At 45.7% G+C, this 10,263-nt stretch overlaps 1 protein-coding gene and 1 long non-coding RNA gene across 3 annotated transcripts in view; both read left to right on the forward strand.

Annotated features, from left to right (window-relative positions):
* CDKAL1 (CDK5 regulatory subunit associated protein 1 like 1) overlaps positions 1 to 10,263 on the forward strand; it is a 759,057-nt gene that overhangs the window by 710,967 nt on the left and 37,827 nt on the right. The gene's annotated exons all lie outside the window — the stretch shown is intronic.
* The window catches only part of LOC117873251, a 37,624-nt gene that overhangs the window by 19,257 nt on the left and 8,104 nt on the right, over positions 1 to 10,263 (forward strand). Inside the window, exon 1 of one of the 2 annotated variants that reach the window (XR_004644675.1) lies at positions 8,247 to 8,312. The exons of the other annotated variant lie outside the window; for it this stretch is intronic. This is a non-coding gene — a long non-coding RNA (uncharacterized LOC117873251). Of the gene's footprint in view, positions 1 to 8,246; positions 8,313 to 10,263 lie in introns of those variants that run through there. 2 annotated transcript variants of the gene reach the window in all.

Genomic DNA, 10,263 nt, shown 5'->3' on the forward strand with positions numbered 1-10,263 from the left:
GGGGGGGGGGGGGGGGGGGGGGGGGGGGGAGGTAAGGAGAGGAAGGGGATGACATATCCAATTGTAACTACCTCTAAGACCCACTTGTCGGAGGTAATCTTCCTCCATTGTTGGAAAAAAGGTCGTAGGCGGTGTCCAAAGATTGGTGTGCCGGCTGAAGTGAGGGCATTGCTTTCTAAACCCTCGACCAAGTTTTCAAATCTGCCTATTAGCTGGTGGGGGTTGAGGCGCCCCTGTAGAGTTTGGGCGACGTCGCTGGAATCTTCGTCGTGGACGTTGCGGCTGTTGCTGTTCCTGCGGTCTATGGGAAGGTTGTGTAAATGCGGGATAACGTGGCCGGTGGTATGGTTGGTATCGATATTGTCGTCTTCTTGCCGTAGGTGTCTGGAGACCTAAAGACCGGAGGGTTGTTCTGGAGTCTTTCATTGAATGAAGCACTTCATTCGTGTTAGAAGCAAAGAGTTTGTCACCGTCGAAGGGAAGATCTTCAATTGTGTTCTGAACTTCGCGAGGAAAAAAGGAAGAGGAGAGCCATGAGCCCCGTCGCATGACTATCGCCGTAGCGGTAGATCTTGCCGCTGTGTTGGCTACATCGAGGGCTGCTTGGAGAGCGGTGCGTGAAATGGCTTGGCCCTCAGAAACTATAGCTCTGAACTGTTGTTTTCTTTGTTCTGGAATGTCATCAATAAAGTCCATTAACTTATTATAGTTTTTATGGTCGTATTTTGCCAGGACTGCAGTATAATTAGCTATGCGAAATTGGAGGGTGGAGGATGCATAGACCTTGCGACCAAACAGGTCCAGTCGTTTGCTATCCTTGTTAGGTGGGGCAGAACGAGAATACTGTTGTCTAGCCCTCTGGTTCGCAGCGTCTACTACCAATGAGTTTGGTGCTGGGTGGGTAAAAAGAAATTCAGAGTCCTTTGGAGAAATAAAATACTTCTTGTCCGCTTGCTTGCAGGTAGGTAGGCTTGTCGCTGGAGTCTGCCAGATGGACTTAGCGGGTTCTAAAAGGGCTGCGTTAATTGGAAGTGCCACTCTGGAGGAAGAAGGGGGCTGTAGGATGTTCGTTAGCTCATGCTGTTGTTCGGGAACCACTTCCAGGTTAATGTTCAGGTCACTAGCAACTCTCTTAAAGAGGTCCTGGAATTTTGTATATTCATCAGAGGGAGTGGGAGGAAGGGGAAGTAATGCTTCCTCCGGTGCTAACTCCGGATCTGTTGGACCAGGAGAAGGGCTAGGTTTATCCTGGGAACGTGGCTGTGTTGCCAGGCGTCTCGTGTCACTAGCATATGCATTAGGAGACGGCACTGGATCAGTGTTGCGCCTGGTCGAATGGCTACGGGGCATGTGTTCCCGAGGGTATGATGTCCATGGTGTCCAGTATTGCCATGGTGGCGGGTAGGGCATAGGTGGTGCCATCCAGGGGTTCATCCCCCAAGGGGCAGGGTCCTGAGAGTGGGATGAGGTAGTATTTCCATAGCCCTTATTGCTCTGGGTCCGGGGCTGGGAGTCAAGATATGGGGAAAAAACTCCCTGTGGATCTGCTTCCTCCTCACTGGAGGAAAACTGCTCAGATCCTGACTCAGGCATCGAAACAGAATATGCATTTATGAGCGGAGACTGCAAGGTAGGTGATACTAGCAGATCAGCTGTCTGGGTAAAAGGAGTGAAAGCAGCTCCTGCGGGAGATGAAAGCTGAGCCGACAGAGGCTGCTGCACAAGAGCATTCCTGCGATCGGGGCTTCTGGCTGTGATCTGTGTGTCAGAATGCCCCGCAGGCGTCGGTGCCGCGGTCGGTGCCGGGCGAGAAATGTCGGGCTGCCTCGGGTGAGGCGTGCTGTGGAATGTCGGCACCGTCTCATTCGCGGTGCCGAACGGTGCCGTCACTGAGGCAGGCAACTGGAAGCCTGATGCCTCGGCACCGGAGCTTCTCGGCGGCGCTGAAGCCTCAGGCGGCTTTTGCGCTGTTCCGGAGGAGCCTGGCTCATGAAAATTGCTGAGGCGAGGAATCACAGGCAGAGAGATCGTTGATCTGCCTGGAGAAACTTTATGCCTCATAGTCTTGCTCGGTGAGGAAAGGTGCCCCTTTTTCGTAGACTTTTTTGGGCTTTTTTGAGGGGGGGGGGGGCTGTGTCGGGTAGCGGAGCCGGCTTCAATGCCTGGGTCTGAAACTGACCCGATAGATTTTTGAAGCAGGAGCAGTTTGAGTTTAAGCTCCCTGTCTTTCCGTGCCCTGGAGCTGAGTTTACAGCAGTAGGCACATTTTTGGGGAATGTGAGCTTCCCCCAAACATTTTATACACTTTGAGTGCCCGTCCGATGACGGGATAGCTTCCTTACAAATAGCACAGCGCTTGAAACCGGTGGAGCCCGGCATAGCCGCGGCTGACAGGAAAATTTTTTTTTTTTTTTTAAGATAAACTGGGTAAGTAACTATTTTAACAGAGAAAACTGACAGAAAAACTGGTTTCTAAAGGATAATTAAGGCAATAGTGAAGGATTTTCTAATGAGTCTGCTGAGCTCCGTCTCAGGCCGGGGACGGTTGAGAAGGAACTGAGGAGACCGGCCACGCATGCGTTCTATTACCCTAGAGTCACAGCGGGGGGGGGCAGATTCTGAGCATGCGTGGCCGCTATGAGTACTGCTGCAAAAATCTCCGGGCGAAGGCGCAGGGACGCACCAACACCTGTAGTGGAGCACCCACAGGGACATCTCTCGAAGAAGAAGCTTGGTCCTGCGGCAGCCAAGCTTCTCTCCTCCCCCTTCTTCCCCCAGCGTGGCGCTTTCCGGCCCCTCTGCCCCTCCTCCTCTCACCGGGCAGGCAGCGTGCCACTCAAAATCGGCTCGCGTGCCGTAGGTTGCCGACCCCTGGTCTAGAATGACAGACAAAATGGAGTTCAACAACCAGTATGACTGCAGTATAATACTCTGATCACATCAGAAGTACAACTGGTAATATTTTGTGGATTGGGGATGATATTAATACTATGTAATAGTGGCCTACAAACAAAGTGGTTTGAGCAGTGTGTAGGGGATAGGCTGAAAAATCAGGTCATCTTGGTAACTAAACTCGTACCAATGTAATATCTATAATATGGAGATATACCTATCTCATAGAGCTGGAAGGGACCCTAAAAGGTCATCAAGTCCAGCCCCCTGCCTTCACTGTCCAGTACTAAGTACTGATTTTTGCCTCTGATCCCTAAGTGCCCCCCCACTTAAGGATTGAACTCACAACCCTGGGTTTAGAAGGCCAATGCTCAAACCACTGAGCTATCCCTCCCCCTCATTAAGCCAGTGGGCATAAGTGACCTGAAAGGAATAGTGTAAATGACAGCACCTTTCAGATTCCAAGAACAAAACAATCATTTCCAAGTAAGTTCTCTCAGCTGACAGTGCAGCTCTCCCCTTCCATGTTACTACTAGTAAAAATATTTGTATTTCTCTTACACCCTGCAGCAAAAGCTGACCTTCTAAAAGCTATTTTAGAAGTGGAGGAGCACCAGTGGTCACATGAGCTTTAGGCCTTTGAGGGTTTAACCTTCCAAAAACTTTAGTGACAGCCCAGGAAGCCTAATGTACTGACAGCAGAATATCCCTGTCACCCTATCTCAGCAACTTCTCTCTTGCATCCTTCTGAAACCCAGAAGTGCCGATTTGAAACAGGATAATTCACCTGCAGTTTTAAAGCTCTGGAAAGATTTTGGACCGATCTTTATTTTACAACCAAATAATCTGCTCCCAGGGGTGCCAATTTTGGAGACGACAATCTCTTTGCAGACAGAAGGACCAACCTGGTAAACTGTGAATCTGGTGAACATACAGTGGGCTGTATTTATTGCTTTAACAGCCCATAGGGGTGTGAGGAGAAGAGACCAGAGACAGAATTCTTCCATGGCCCTTCCATGGAAGTAGGTGCTCCACCACCCTTTTAAAAGGCGCAGCATTTATTCCCCCTGCCCTGACTCAGCATAGCTGGCTAGTATGGAAAGGGCCACATCCTCCCTGCCCTCTTTAGTGAGTCTAATGCAGTTGCTAATGATAGATTCAGAGCTAAAGAGGTTGTGAATGGCTTCTACACACTAGCTCAAATGAGGTGAAGGGTGCTGCCTTATCCCTTGTGGATTCATATAGGGCAACACAATCTGTCACCTTTTTTGTTATAAACAGCTAGAATATGGAATTAGGGCAACGCTCCATCCTGGTCTCTACTGACCTGAATAATCTTAATATTAAAACAACTAAATACATTTTTCTTCTGGCCAGAGTGGCCACACTAATTTTCTCTTTCTGGCTATTGCATTCCTGAATTTTAGGAAAACTGATGTCTTTGACCATCTTGTGTCATAATGATCAATGTCACATTAAAGAGAGAGAAGCCTAAGGGTAGATGTGTATAGTACTGTGAGTATTGCCGTTCATGGAAACACTGGAGTGGTGATACAGCTTGCTGTCACAGAAAACTAGACAAAAGCTCCTGATGGAGGGGGTAGCAGTGGCCTGAAGCTATTCTGTTGAGGAAGAGGGAAGGTAAGAATAAGTGTTAAAGGCAGTAGACGTAGGGAGGAAAAAAGTCAAATGACTATGAAAGAACAGTAAATGTAATAGCAGACATAAGATTTAAAAGGAAAAAAGAAAGACAACCTGAAAATGAATGTGTGAGAAAGGAGATCCAAGTAGTTGAAACCTTTCCTAGCATCCCTCTGAGATATAGGTGCACTGAAGTGGAATATTCTAAAACATGATCAACCTGTTAAGGAGCAGGAAGGAAAATGGAAATAAACAATGATGAGACAGAGTAGATGATTTAAAGTGGTACTGCGAACAATGTCCTTTTTCATTTTCTTCTAAAATTCACTGGTAAATATAATTCCATCTCTTCTTTTGCTAAAATTGCAACATGTTTTTTTGCCCGACCCCTAATTTCAGAGTTCATCATTAAATTTGGCTAAATGTTTAGGTCTGCTACTGATCCCACAGTGAGAGGAGAAGCCAATACTGAGGATGCAGTGACAAAGCCAGTAAAATATTAAAGGGCAAAATCCTGATCTCATTGGAAGTTGGTGTGGCTCACTATCTCTGAAAATCAGGCCACTTTTATTTAGGTGCCTAATAAAGTTTGAAAATTTGTTTTGATTCTTTCAGTGGTTCTGAATGTTAGAGGTGCGATCCTGGTAGCAATTTTATATAGCAATGTATAGTGTTTATTTCTCTGTTTCTGGTCATGTGGTGTTTTTTTTGATGAAACAAGTGTTTGGCATAGGAGCATAGGGAAATTATTTGTATTTTAGTAGTCACCAAGGGCCATAGTCAGAATGTGGGCCCCACTTGCTAGGTGCTGTACAAACACACACAGTCACTGCCCACAAGAATTTACAATCTAATTTAAGAAAAGATACAAGTGAGTGAAAGAAACAGTCGCAATACAGCGGGAAGCTGAATGAAGGTGACAGTAATAAGAACATATGGGTACTTAGGTAGCTTAATGTACAAGTTGATGGTTTTGAGCCATTTAAAATACAAGTAAGTAAACAACAACAGCCCCCAAAACTGGCCCTCTGCCTCGCTGTTTTATGGTTTTGTGTAATGCTGATACTAGCTCACTGCATATTTTACTATTTATGGCACACTAATAGCATGTTATATTTTTAAAATATTAACACTTTGTTCAAAAAAATCTCATTGTTTGACATTCAAAGCATAGCCCTAGGTGACATGACTTTGTAGGAGCAAAGGGACAGCTAGGCAACAGAGCACAAGATTCCCACAAATAGGAGGCGATAACTTGCCTGGCTTTTCTGTCTGTTTATGCTTTAAATGCTGATGCTGGCTCTCTGAATGTTTTTGTGTATGTCTAATGGGGAAATGTGCACCGCCATTTGGGATGTGTGGCTTTGGTTTTTGGCACTTGTAGTCTAATTTGTTACTTGTGAGTTATTCTAGTCAGAATTCCAAATAAACATCAGGCATTACCTTTCAAGCATAAATATTTTTGTTCTGCAATACCCGAAAATCTTCTAAAATGCAGGGAAATTCACACCTGGTGTTTCAACTTTCTCCAGGGGAGAAGCCCTGCCCCCTATTAAATAAAACATTGCCTCCTTGCATTTTCCCCCACTTGTCTAGCTGTGGGCCTGCCCCTGACAGACGCAGAAACAGCCCCCAGGAAGAGTGGCCCCAGAGGAAGTTCCACAGGAGCAGCCCCTGGAAATGGAGGAAGGCGCAAGGACCAGGGCACAGGAAACAGAAGCTAGATAGGAGAAAAGTCAGGGACACCCCTTCCTATCTCACCTGGGGGTGGGTGGCTTTCACTTCTGGAAAGTTCCAAATGCTTGGCCAGGCCTAGGACTTTGGGTCCATGGGACACACTGTGAGGGGCAGCTCAGTGGGCTCACCCTTATTCCTAATACAACTAAGGAGATAAACACTGATCCTTTCTCCTTACTTGTACACCTGCCTACGGGCCAGGCACAATTTGCCCTCTGTGTCATGATGCTTACTGATGTCTGGTAGATCTTTTCCCCTGAAGATAAGGCACTTCAAAGGTCAGATGCAATGAATTTGTAATAAGGAACTCTTTGTTATATTGAAGGAGAGGCAGGACTTAAATATTTTGTTTTAAAGAGGTTTTATGCATGGTTCATCCCTGAGCCTTTGGTGCATGTGGGATCAACTTCCAACTGGGGCAAAAGATCAAAAATTCTAGCAGTCTGGGACTTCTGATTGTTTTCACCCATGAAATTTAGAGGTGCGTGAAGACCAGATCAAACAACAAGTTTATTTAGTGAGGGAAGGGAGGGGAAAAGTGACTCTTAATTCTGAAGTAACGGCTAGCAGCCAGATTATAGAAAATGTCACACACCCCTTTTCAAACGTTTGAAGTGAAGAGGACTCTGGAAATGGCTGTTTGCCAATATTTCATACCGTGCTTGAGACATTGCATGATTTACCACATGCTATTATATTAATTAAAACTGTTTTATTTATTTTAAATGTTTGAATTGGAGGGGGGGGCTGATCCAAACCTTTGAAGTCAATCGGAGTTTTCTCATTGACTTCAGTGCTCTTTGGATCAGACCCAGAGTGACCTCCTATCAATTTCTGTCACAGTGTTTAAATAGTGAGATCATCTTTGGCAGCTAATGGTATTTTTTTTTCTAATACCTGTGCGAAAGTCTGTGTGGTGTTAGCCTGTTGAACATTAGTTTCTATTACTGCAAAGAAACCAGTGTTTCCTGCTCAGTGCACAGTTTTAACTTTCTCTGTCCCAGTGAAGTGCACAGCAAAGGGACAGGGGAAAAGAATGCACAGTTCAAGCATGTGATGCTTTCGCATATCTCTGCAAAGATGCTTGGGGAAAGGGTTTTTCCGAAGGAACAATTCCACACATGCTTACCAAATGTTTCAGGGAGATAGCCTCTTGTACCAGTAACAAATAAATGGGTAATTTTATTTTCCTTACTAAGAATCCCCCATATCTCCGTTAAATTCCTTTACCCCCAAGAGATCTGCTACTTACAGAGCAGTTCTTGCTGGCTCCACGCAATACTTCAGTCAGTCTGTTTTCCTCTTCCTAGCATTGTTTTTCTCTGTGCAAGAAGACTACTTGAAGTCAGTCATCACTTACAATGGCCAATAAAGATTGTTAAATAAACTGTAGTTGCAGTCCCAGTGTGGCTGGCAAAACTGGGTCTCAACCAGCAGCTAATATGTGCACTGACCTGAACATGTCCCAGTTCTCTGCAGTAACATATACATTGCATCATGCTGACAGTCATTTGTTTTTTAGCATGGGTAATCACCAATATGTTCTTTTAAGTGAGATTCATAGATGCTGATTACATTTATTGCATAAATTACTTCATTATTAAAATCAGGTCATTTGAGCCCAAAAACCATTAACATGCAATCTATTAGCATAATTTCATAAGCTAATAAATCAAGCACAGGAAAAGAATTAAGCGGGTTCTTAGTGATAAGTGTTTCTTCAGAGATTAAGGAACACAATTTTCTTATGAATATATTAACATTTTAAGAGTGAATTCATGCAAAAGCAATTTTTCTGCATATATAAAACTTGTGCTAAATAATTTTCATACTCAACCTCCAGAGCTGATTCAAAATTAGGGTTTTTTCCAAATCACTGTAAAGCAATTTGATGTTGAACCAATTAACCTGCTGTGATGTTCTCTACCTGTAAAATTCTTACCTTTCCACTTTTATCAAACAGCTAAAGCCAGGAATAAAAAATGTCAAGATCATGTTTAAAAGAAAACAACAAACCATAGTTAATGGAGTGTTCATCCAAGGTGAATTTAAACGTATTCTTTATGTTAAAATGTACCAGTAAAATTATCTCTCTAATTACTATGCTGGATATATCTAATTAATATCTATGGTTGTCTTATAAAAAAGGTGCATTAAAATGGATTTTATTCCTAGTCCTTCTGTCATAGGCTCTGATACTTGCCAGAATAATACAGAAATGGGCTTTTATTCATTTCATCAATTAGATTTTGATTGCTTCTGAGTAAAGCAACTGTAATTATTTGGATACAAGAATGTCGCATGGAAACAGTGAATTCAAATGTAAACTAAACCATAATAAGTAGGAGAATGTACAGAAATTTTACCAAGTACTAGACAACCATGATTTTTTTTTTTCACTTGTAGATGGTGGTGTTTTTCCAGTCCCTCGCCTACTGTTTTAATATGTTTAATACACTTCACCCTCAATATCAGACTCTCTGCTGTGACAGACAGTGACTCAGCTTCACGGCACACAAACAATCGTATTTATTGTATAATGCTGACAATGCTTGGCATTTGTGGCCTCATAATTCCTCAGGACAGTAATATCAAAGCTTCTTTCTTCTCTTTGGCACTCTAAAAGAAATCAGGTAACTTTATGAGATTGGTTGAGCACACTGCTGTATACTGACTGGCTCAATGGAGATAATCACGGAAGGAGAAATATACTCAGCCACAGGAGGCTGAGAGAATGCCCCAAACACAGTGGAAGTTGTTCCATTGAACAAAGGTAGTGGGCAAGCAACAGAAAGGCCATGCTGAGAATGCATGTTGCAGAGGGGAGTGCACTAGGATTGCTTTCGCTATGGCAACACACTCCACTAATCCTCGTAAGTCATATAAAACACAGAGGGTGAACTGCTTTAAGTACAAAACAGAATTCCAACCTTAACTATGGCATTGGTATTATGACACCATAATACCGTACCTATCTTTTGTCTGCTAATCCATGGAGTTCTGTGCTGAAGGTGGCGGAAGGTAGAAGGCCTTGCTGTCTTCACTGAAGATAACTTACAGTGCAGATATTTTAGGAGAAAAATCCAATTATATATTAATATAATTCTAAGATTTTTGAGCTAAATTGTGGTTTAAAGCCAGAAGCACCGAACTGAAAGCTAATAGGAGTCATCTGAACAAGGCCGGCTCTAACTTTTTTGCCGCCCCGCCGTAACCCCCCCCCACCCCTAGTGCCGCACCACCGACCTCTTCTCCCCCGACTTCTCTCTCCGATTTTATCGGGACAGTCCCGATATTTCCTTCTTTGTCCCGCGTCCCGACCGATGTTCGGTCGGGACACTGGACAAAAAAGCAATTTTGCCCTCTGCTCCGGCGCTCACGCCCCTCCCACCCCGACTCCACCCCTTCTTTCCCCCATTGGATCTCTCCATGGAGGGAGGAGGTTAGGAGGAGGGTCGGGCAACTACTAGGAGCGTGGGAGGGGAAGGGAAAGTTGCCGCGGCCCCACCAGGAAGGAGCCGCTGGAGTGCAGCCGAGCAGGAGAGGCACGGGGCTCCCTGCCGGCGGCGGGACGCGCCGCATGTGCCCCCGGCCGGCTGGGGGGCGGGAGGCTCTGCAGGGCTGGGAAAAGCCCTGGCTCCTGCCCGTTGCCCAGCCTGGAGCCCCTCAGGCGACCGTCCGCTGCGGTGGCTCGGCTGTGCCAGCCCTGGCCCCTTGCACGCCCGTGCCGCGGCCAGCCCCGGACTTTGCTTCTTGTCCCCCCCCATGCCCTCTTTATCCCTAGCCCCTTCTGCATCGGGGCCAGCTTTTGCCCTGGGGTGGGCAGCACGTGCGCCCGGCGCGGCTGGGGCCTGCTAATGCCCCCCGCCCCTGCGAAACTGCTTTTTTTTTTTGCTCCGCCGCCATTTTTTTGCTCCGCCCCCCCTCCGCCCCTCCCCGCGTCCCGATATTTCATCCCTGTGATCTGGTCACCCTACCCCCCCCCCCCCCGCC

This window comes from Trachemys scripta, chromosome 2 (genome assembly GCF_013100865.1).
Source record: "Trachemys scripta elegans isolate TJP31775 chromosome 2, CAS_Tse_1.0, whole genome shotgun sequence".
Taxonomy (NCBI): domain Eukaryota; kingdom Metazoa; phylum Chordata; order Testudines; family Emydidae; genus Trachemys; species Trachemys scripta.